Genomic DNA, 8,118 nt, shown 5'->3' on the forward strand with positions numbered 1-8,118 from the left:
TGATTTAAACTTTTTCAATCAATTCATAATCACACTTAATCTTGTAAGTATAATCATATTTACTAAACCTTTAGTAAATCATGACGAATATCATTGTTACTCTTATGGTGGACTTGATAAACACAAACCTTTGTGTACTCGATCTCCTAGTCCTTCACTTGACACTTTGTCAATGAATTAGTCTAATTTTCAAATATGAAATTTCTCATTCATCGTGCAACCAAGTTGCATGATTCCAAGTTTCTCTCCAATTGAAACTTGGGCGATGAGAAACTCTCCCTATTTGGTAAATTCTCAACTTTCCATAAATAACATAATAAGAACCAAATCCATTATTGCTAATAATAGAAACATTCAAACATCAATTTTTTCATATACGCCATTGCAAGGATAAATAAATAATATAAAAATCAAAATTTATTTTATTGCGGAAAAATTTGTCCTTACAATGTAATTCATTGAAAAACTATGCTAATACATCTTTCTTAGCAATCTAATTCTAACTCTAAGTAGTAGCTCAAGAATCTAATCTTCAATTAATGCGATCGAAATCCATTTCTTCACGGTTAGATTCTGCTCACTTCTTCCCTTAAGCTTCCTCTTTTTTCTTCGATCCTACAAAACATCAATTGTAATCTCATCACATTATGTATTAAGAATCTAGAATAGAAGCTTAAAAGAGTTAGTCAATGGATTTTACCTAAAGCAGAGCCATACATTTTGACTCTCCCATCTCTTAGATCTCTTAGGTAAATAGGGAAACTTCGTCTCCAATGCCCCTTCTCTTGGCAATAAAAGCAAATTGACTCATGACACGGAACTACTTCAGACATTGCCTTTCTCTTATGATCAAACTTTTCGATCATACCATGTCTTTCGTTGCCATTGTCTATATCCATAGAGGTCTTGAAGTCAGATTCACCAATCAACTTTGCTTTTCTATTGCGCCAAACCATTGCTGATTCAGCAGCAACAAGCATATAGGTGAGATCTATAAGGTTCACGTCGTAGTTCATCATATAGTACTCTCTTACGAACTCACTATATGAGTTAGGAAGTGACTGAAGAACCCAATCAACATCCATTTCCTCACAGACAACGGATCCCAACATTCTTAACCTATCAATGTGTGACTTCATCCCTAGGACGTGTGCACACACCGGTTTTCCTTCTTTATGTTTACTTGCCAAAAGGCTTGAGTAATCTTGAACTTTTCAAGCCTTTGAACTTGTGGGTTAGGGAGAATAATTGGAGGAGGAGGAGGAGGAAGTGAAGCATGATCTCTTGTTCCTCGATCGAATCGTGGAATATCATCTTCATGTGGAATGCTTGTTCCACGGGATTTGAGAAGACAATAGTTTGTCAAACTTTGACATCTACAAAACGGGAGAAAACGAATTCAAGTTAGTTGATTGATTGAGTCCTTAGTAAATCACCTAAATGAAATACTAAGGCTAGGACCCAACACAATATTCTACAACTCGGGAGAGGGATGTCGTAACCCAAATTGCAGAACATTTGAAGGTAAGTGAATGACGATTCACTAATTTCCACCATGAAAAACGAAAAAGAATTTTAAGTTTTAAATCTATGAAAACTCCTAGATCCTTTGAGATTCATTGAACTTTCAATGGCATGTTTAAATCTCGATATGCCCCTCTTGTTTGTGACTAGGATGCCGAGGATCACAAAGCGGGTGTGAATAACCATGCAAACTTACATGGTGCCCTCACATGTTACAGTCATCTATTCGATGTGCCGGTAAACCACACACGCTCCACCGAACTATGACAAACATTGAGTCACCCTTTGCTACCTTTGCTTAGAACCATTTAGTGTGTCGGTAAACCACACACGCTCCACTAACGTCTTTGCAAGGGCACAAAGTGTAATTTCATGGAATTGCATCAATTCACTTTTGCCTAAGTAACTAAGATTGGGAATTTTATGAAAACATTTAGTTACTTTAATAATTCATTATACTTATAATGGAAGGTTTCGTCCTATCCTACCCGTTCGGCTAACGACCCTCCACTAGTCAAGAGTGCGGTGGGTAAGAGTGGATACCCATTCAATCGCCATTTTATAGGCAATTTCCTTAAACACCCCTTATAGACCAGCTTCGTGAATGAGGCCTACTAACGGTAAGACTGACTTTTACTCATACATATATATATATATATATATATATATATATATATATATATATATATATATATATATATATAATGTTAGACTTTTAATGTTATATATAGTATAGGGTGTATTTTACACTTTTAAAATACTAGGTGGTCAAATTTAACAATTATACTTTTAATTCAATTAAATTTTAAACCTAAACTTTTATGGATTTATTAAACCTCCTTTAATTATACACCTTAATTAATTAATAAAACCATAAGGGTGTGATTTAAACTTTTTCAAAACAATACTAGGGTTTTAGAATTTAACATTCCTAATTAAACTTTTAATCAACTTTTAAATTCCTAAACTTGAGGGCAAGTTTTGAAACATTTCAACACATTAGGGTTTAGAATTTAAATATACATCAAAATTAAACTATTAATCAAAATTTAAATTCCAAAACTTGAGGGCAAGTTTTGAAACCTTTTTCAAAACATTAGGGTTTCAACTATTTAAATTTCAAAACAACAAAACTTTTGGGTTCAAATTTAAACTATAAAACCTAAAGGGGAAAATATGAAACATTTCATAACAATAAGGATCAAATAACAAATAATCTAAATTAAAAATTAATCACATAATTATCCATATTTGATTTATTTAATGATTTCTTGCAAAACAATTTATCAATTTAGTCAAAATAATTAATCAATTATCTTATAAGGAAACAATTATCTTATTAATTGATAAATATCTTCAATTAGATCAAAATTATAGTCAAATATATCATATAATCGGATTAATATTGATCTAACATGATAAGGTAACTATCCATAAGCAAAAACAACAAGAAATCGCGAAATACCCTCCATCTGACGAGTTGACTCGTCGAGTCAGGCTTGCACTCGTCGAGTCTGCATGGACTCGGCGAGTCCAGCCTCCAGAAACCCAAAAAAACGAATTTTCCAGTTATACAATGCATCAATACAATTGAAACCAATCAAGGCTCTGATACCACTGATGGGTTTTGGTCATAAGACATCCTATGTGCTCATACAAACCCTAATGTTTGGATCTAGGTTTCTCTATTGTACATGCTTTGAATCCAAGACTATAAACCCTAATTTTAGCATATGGAAATCAATATTAACATATAATTAGGTTTAAGATAGTACCTTGATTGTTATGTAGCAATAACAATCCCAATTCCTCCTTGAATTGACTTTGGAAGGCTTAGAGTCACAAGTGTCACTCCTCTAATGGCTCACAAACACCATAATCAAGAGGATGAAGAGGAGAGAGGTTAGAGGCTGCCCAAAACGTGTTCTAACCCTAGAAAAGAAGTTCCCCACGTTTTTGAGCCTTAAGGGTTCTATATATAGTGAGGCTATTAGGGTTATCTTACAAGGAAACCCTAATTTGGTTGCTTAAGCCCTAAGCAACCCATAGACTCCTTTAATCAAGCCCATGGACGATTTCCTTATGGGTTTCCCCATAGAATTCGTCCACCCCTTGATTCAAGGCAATCCATGGCCTAAATTGCAATTATCTTATAATTACAATTCCAGTCCCTTAAGTTTAATTAATCTCTTTTAGTCACAAAACTAATTACCAATTAATTATTGACTAATATTAATTAAACAATATGATTTCTCCTTTAATATATTATTCCCATAATATATTAATAAATCATATTTAATCCTTTCTCTCCATAATTCATCCTATCAAGTTGCTTTGGTGAAGGCAACCCAAAAGGACCATGCACCATCGGGTCAAGTATATACCAAAATAGTTATGGACTTAGACACTAATCCAACAGTTGCGTCACCGAACGATTCGCCATGTGAATCTTCATTTTTGTAGCCTTCATCTTCTGAATCTCCAATTTTTGATAAAATGAAAAAGGCATCAGATTAATGTTAGCCCCAGACTCGGCTAAAGCATTAACCTTCATTTTATTCCCAAACTCACATGGAAGAGTGAGGCGTCCAGGATCCCCCATCTTTTCTGGTGTTTCTCCCAACACAGCTTTTGAAGTTTGTTCACTTAGAATCACTGTAGACTGCTTCTTTAATTGTCTTCGAGTGTCTATCAAGTCTTGCAGTAATTTCTGGTTCTCGGGGGCTTTGGATAAGGACTCGACAAAGGGGGTATTAATTGGGATCCCCTTCACATGCTTTACAAATTCTAAATGCTCCTTCTCCAATTGACTGAGTACAGCTCGGGTGGGAAATGGCAAAGGTGGCTGATAAGCTGGAACGGGCTCAAAGGGTTTTTGATCAGCCATGCGCCACGTCGTGGCCAGAGGAGTGCCACGTCGTGGCGAGCCTGGTTCAACAATTTTTCCACTTTTGATCCTTGATTTCTTGGGCTACTGCGGTTCTTCTTCCAATGCCTCCAGGAACTCAGATATTGCATCTTCTTCAGTATCGATGGCCATTACGTGAGATTGGGTCTTTACTTCGGGATTCTTCGGGGACAATTTTTCATGAACTAGAGTGGCTAGTTGACCAAATTGTACTTCAAGATTATGTATGGAGGCTTGCTGGTTCTTTATCAAAGTTTGTTGTTCCAAAATGGCGGAATCAGTGGCATCGTGTCTCTTTTCCGAAGCCTCCATAAACTTCATCAAAATGGTCTCTAGGTCGGGTTTCTTCTCGGCCGGTGGCTGCTCCTTTTGATAAAGGCCTCGACCTGTCTGCCTATATTTCTCTTCTTTTTGCTTCTTATACTCTTCATATGGCAGCCACTCCTTCTTCGGTTTCCTCCAGTCTTCATCAAACTTATCCCCACTAGAGTAACACACTTGAGCTTTTCTGTTCCCAAACTCATCTACATTGCAGTCCTTGGTCAAGTGTGGACCACTGCATCTCTCGCACCCTACTCTTATGGCATGTATCGACTGGTCCATTTGTGTTATCCTGCGATCCATGTTATTCAGCATGGCCATGACAGCTGCAATTTCTTCGGTTTGGGCCCCTCCACCGCCTTTGATTCCATCTTGCCTTGGGTTGTGGTATTCGCGAGAGTGTTTCGCGAATTCTTCAATTACTTCCTTGACCTCCCTTGGATTTTTCTTTGTCAACGGTCCTTGAGAATCAACGAGTTGTCTTGTCATCACATTGACCCCATCATAAAAGATTGGCATCTCTTGCTGCACATTTAGGTCATGTTGAGGGCAATTTCTGAGCAAGCCCTTGTACCGCTCCCATGCTTCGTATAGTGACTCCCCCGGCTGTTGCTCAAAGTTGGCTATCGCCTTCTTGAGTTTCGCTATCTTGGATGGCGGGCAAAACTGGTCTAGGAATTGCTCACGCATTTGAGCCCAAGTGGTGATTGTACCCGGTGGGAGTGCCTTTAACCACTCCTTAGCAGCTCCGTTGAAAGTGATGGGAAGCATCCTAAGCAAGACTGTGTTTTTGTTGACATTTGGGACATTGAAGTAATCCGCAATGTCGTTGACTTCATCTAGATGCTTAAAAGCATCCTCATGATCTTTCCCGAAAAATGGGATGTCCTTCAGTGCAGTCAATATGTGTCCCTTCAGCTCGAATGTGGCAGTGGCAGGTATTGCGGGTTGGACTAAACCGGGACCCACATATTCTCGGATCCGCTTCTTGTAAGCTCCCATGGACATTTCTTCAATCGCTGCCATCTCGTTCCTTGGCTCGTTCTTGGGTTCGCTCGTGTGTTCTTCAAATTCTGGCTCGGTATCACTTTCGGACTCGGTTTGGATGGGTGTATGATCCAAATGCTCAAGATTGCTCTTGTGCTTCGTTAATGAACTTGACTCTCCTGTCATCTTTCCTGACTTCCTAGAAAAAGCTGATTTCAATTCCTGTAAGGGCGTCTTTTTCTTGTGAAGCGCAGACTCGGGATCTTCAAGTGGCGGCACCAAGTGTATGTTTGAGCTTCTGGTCATGAACTCCTGCAACTTGCTAAACTAAAAACGTAAAACTGAACTAAAATAAGAAAAACTAACTTCAAACTAAAAAAAATCTAGTTTTTAACTGTCCACGTCGTGGCCAGAGGAGTGCCACGTCGTGGACTCTGTGAATAACAGAAAAAAAAATTATTTTGCTGAAAAATTAACTTTTTGTGGGGTTTTACTCCACAAGAAGGATCGATCAATTTAATGCAAATAAATAAGCTAAAAACTAAGACGTTCCCCGGCAACGACGCCAAAAACTTGATGTGCACAAAAGTACTCACTAATTTTAATATTTATAACCTAACAAACTTAGCTAACTATGCACTTATAGGCAGTGTACCTAGTCAGATTACAGTATATAGCTTGGGTAAGTCGGGTGTCGATCACAGGGAACAATGTTCTAATTAATTTACTTACTATTAAATTAACCTAATTTATTAACAAGTTTAAAAGGGGTTTTATCTGGTTTTACAAGATCAGATGAACTTAAATCAAACTCAATAAATAAAAACACACTCTTGTTTAGTTTGAATCCACTTCTTCCTAATGGCTAGCTAATGATTACAGATTATTAAGTTGGTTTTTAGTCGTATTAGTAATTTAGTTCTAACTTACCAATAATTAACTAATTCATGTCAAACCATGTATGTTCACACATAATTAAACACATAAGTAATTATGAATGTAAATATGTTATGTAAGATTTTGTTGTATAAACGCAATTATGATCACAATACACGTTCTCTAGCACAGCTAAGCTTTATTTATTCTAATTACTAACTAAGATTGGTCAATCCTAGCTCTAACAATTCAATGTTCACTAAATCATTAGGTAAACAAGTTCATGCAGTTTAATGGTCACTAAGGTACACAGAACATGCAATCAAGCAAGTAGATAAACAAGTAATAGCATGCTAGGTTATTCAAATCAAACACAAGCAATTTTTACCAACTAAACTTAATCCATAAGCATATAACTATTCATAAGTTTAAAAGCTTCATCTTGCTAAACAAGAGTAGCTAGATTCAGCTGCTCATCATAGCAACTAAACCAACACAGCTAAAAATAATGAAAGACATGTTCTTATTTAACTAAAATATAAACCTTTACTCCTTTTGGTGTTGAAAACCCTCTTCCAGAACCTTTCTTTCGCTCTTAATTGTCTCCTGGAACTCTTTTCTTCTGCCAAAAGCTTCTCCTTTTCGTAATAATCAGGAGGACTTATATAATCCTCAAAAACCCGTGCCACGTCGTGGCCAGATGCGCCACGTCGTGGGCTTCAAGCAATCCGTATCCTTCAAGGAAATCCTCCGCGTCGCGATGTCTATCTTCTGGAACACCCGTGCCACGTCGTGGGCTTCATTGCCACGTCGTGAATTTAGTGTTTATCGTGAATTTATTATTTTCTTGTCTTTCAAGCCTCCCATGTTCCACATTTTGGCACTTTTGGTCCCTCTCTTCGAAAATCCTTTATATTGACTGAAAATAACAATTTAAAGTCATAAGTATCATTATTCTAAACATATTATCAATTTATTAATAAAAATGTACTTAAATATTGCCTAAAAATAAGTATAAATATGGCAATATCAGGTAGTAAACTTCCAATAATGGTCAAAGGACCGTAAACTCCATAAAGTGTGCCATTTCGAGCCCTAACCACTTCCTAAGCCTTTGATTCAACCCTAGGACCTTCTTTTGTGAAGCATAAGACCTTGTAGCACCCTAACACACCCCTCCTATGAGTTTACGGATGTAAACTCATGGGGGAAATGGTTCAAAAACCGTAAATCCCCTTAAGGCTTCCATTTGAGGAGTAAACTCCAATGTGAGGCCATATCCTCCTTAGATGCAACCCGTAGCACTCCTAGCACTTGAAGCAAAGTGTTTTCATGCATTAGAGTGTCTTTACTTACTAAATTATTGATTAAATAACTAATTGGATACAATGATGTATCACTATATGTTACATAGGATCCGGGTGTGTGTTCAAGTCCTCACTCAACACCTAGCCCCCTACTTGAAACTTCCATCAATCCACTCACTACAGGTGAGTTCATAC

The 8,118-nt window shown here is 37.1% G+C and overlaps 1 non-coding gene across 1 annotated transcript; it reads left to right on the top strand.

Annotated features, from left to right (window-relative positions):
* Nucleotides 1–5,288: 5,288 nt before the first annotated feature.
* On the top strand, nt 5,289–5,395 carry LOC128131442 (small nucleolar RNA R71). The gene has a single exon (XR_008229358.1). It is a non-coding gene; the product is annotated as a small nucleolar RNA R71 (small nucleolar RNA).
* Nucleotides 5,396–8,118: the final 2,723 nt, after the last annotated feature.

The sequence above is a fragment of the Lactuca sativa genome, chromosome 1 (assembly GCF_002870075.4).
Source record: "Lactuca sativa cultivar Salinas chromosome 1, Lsat_Salinas_v11, whole genome shotgun sequence".
Lineage (NCBI taxonomy): Eukaryota > Viridiplantae > Streptophyta > Magnoliopsida > Asterales > Asteraceae > Lactuca > Lactuca sativa.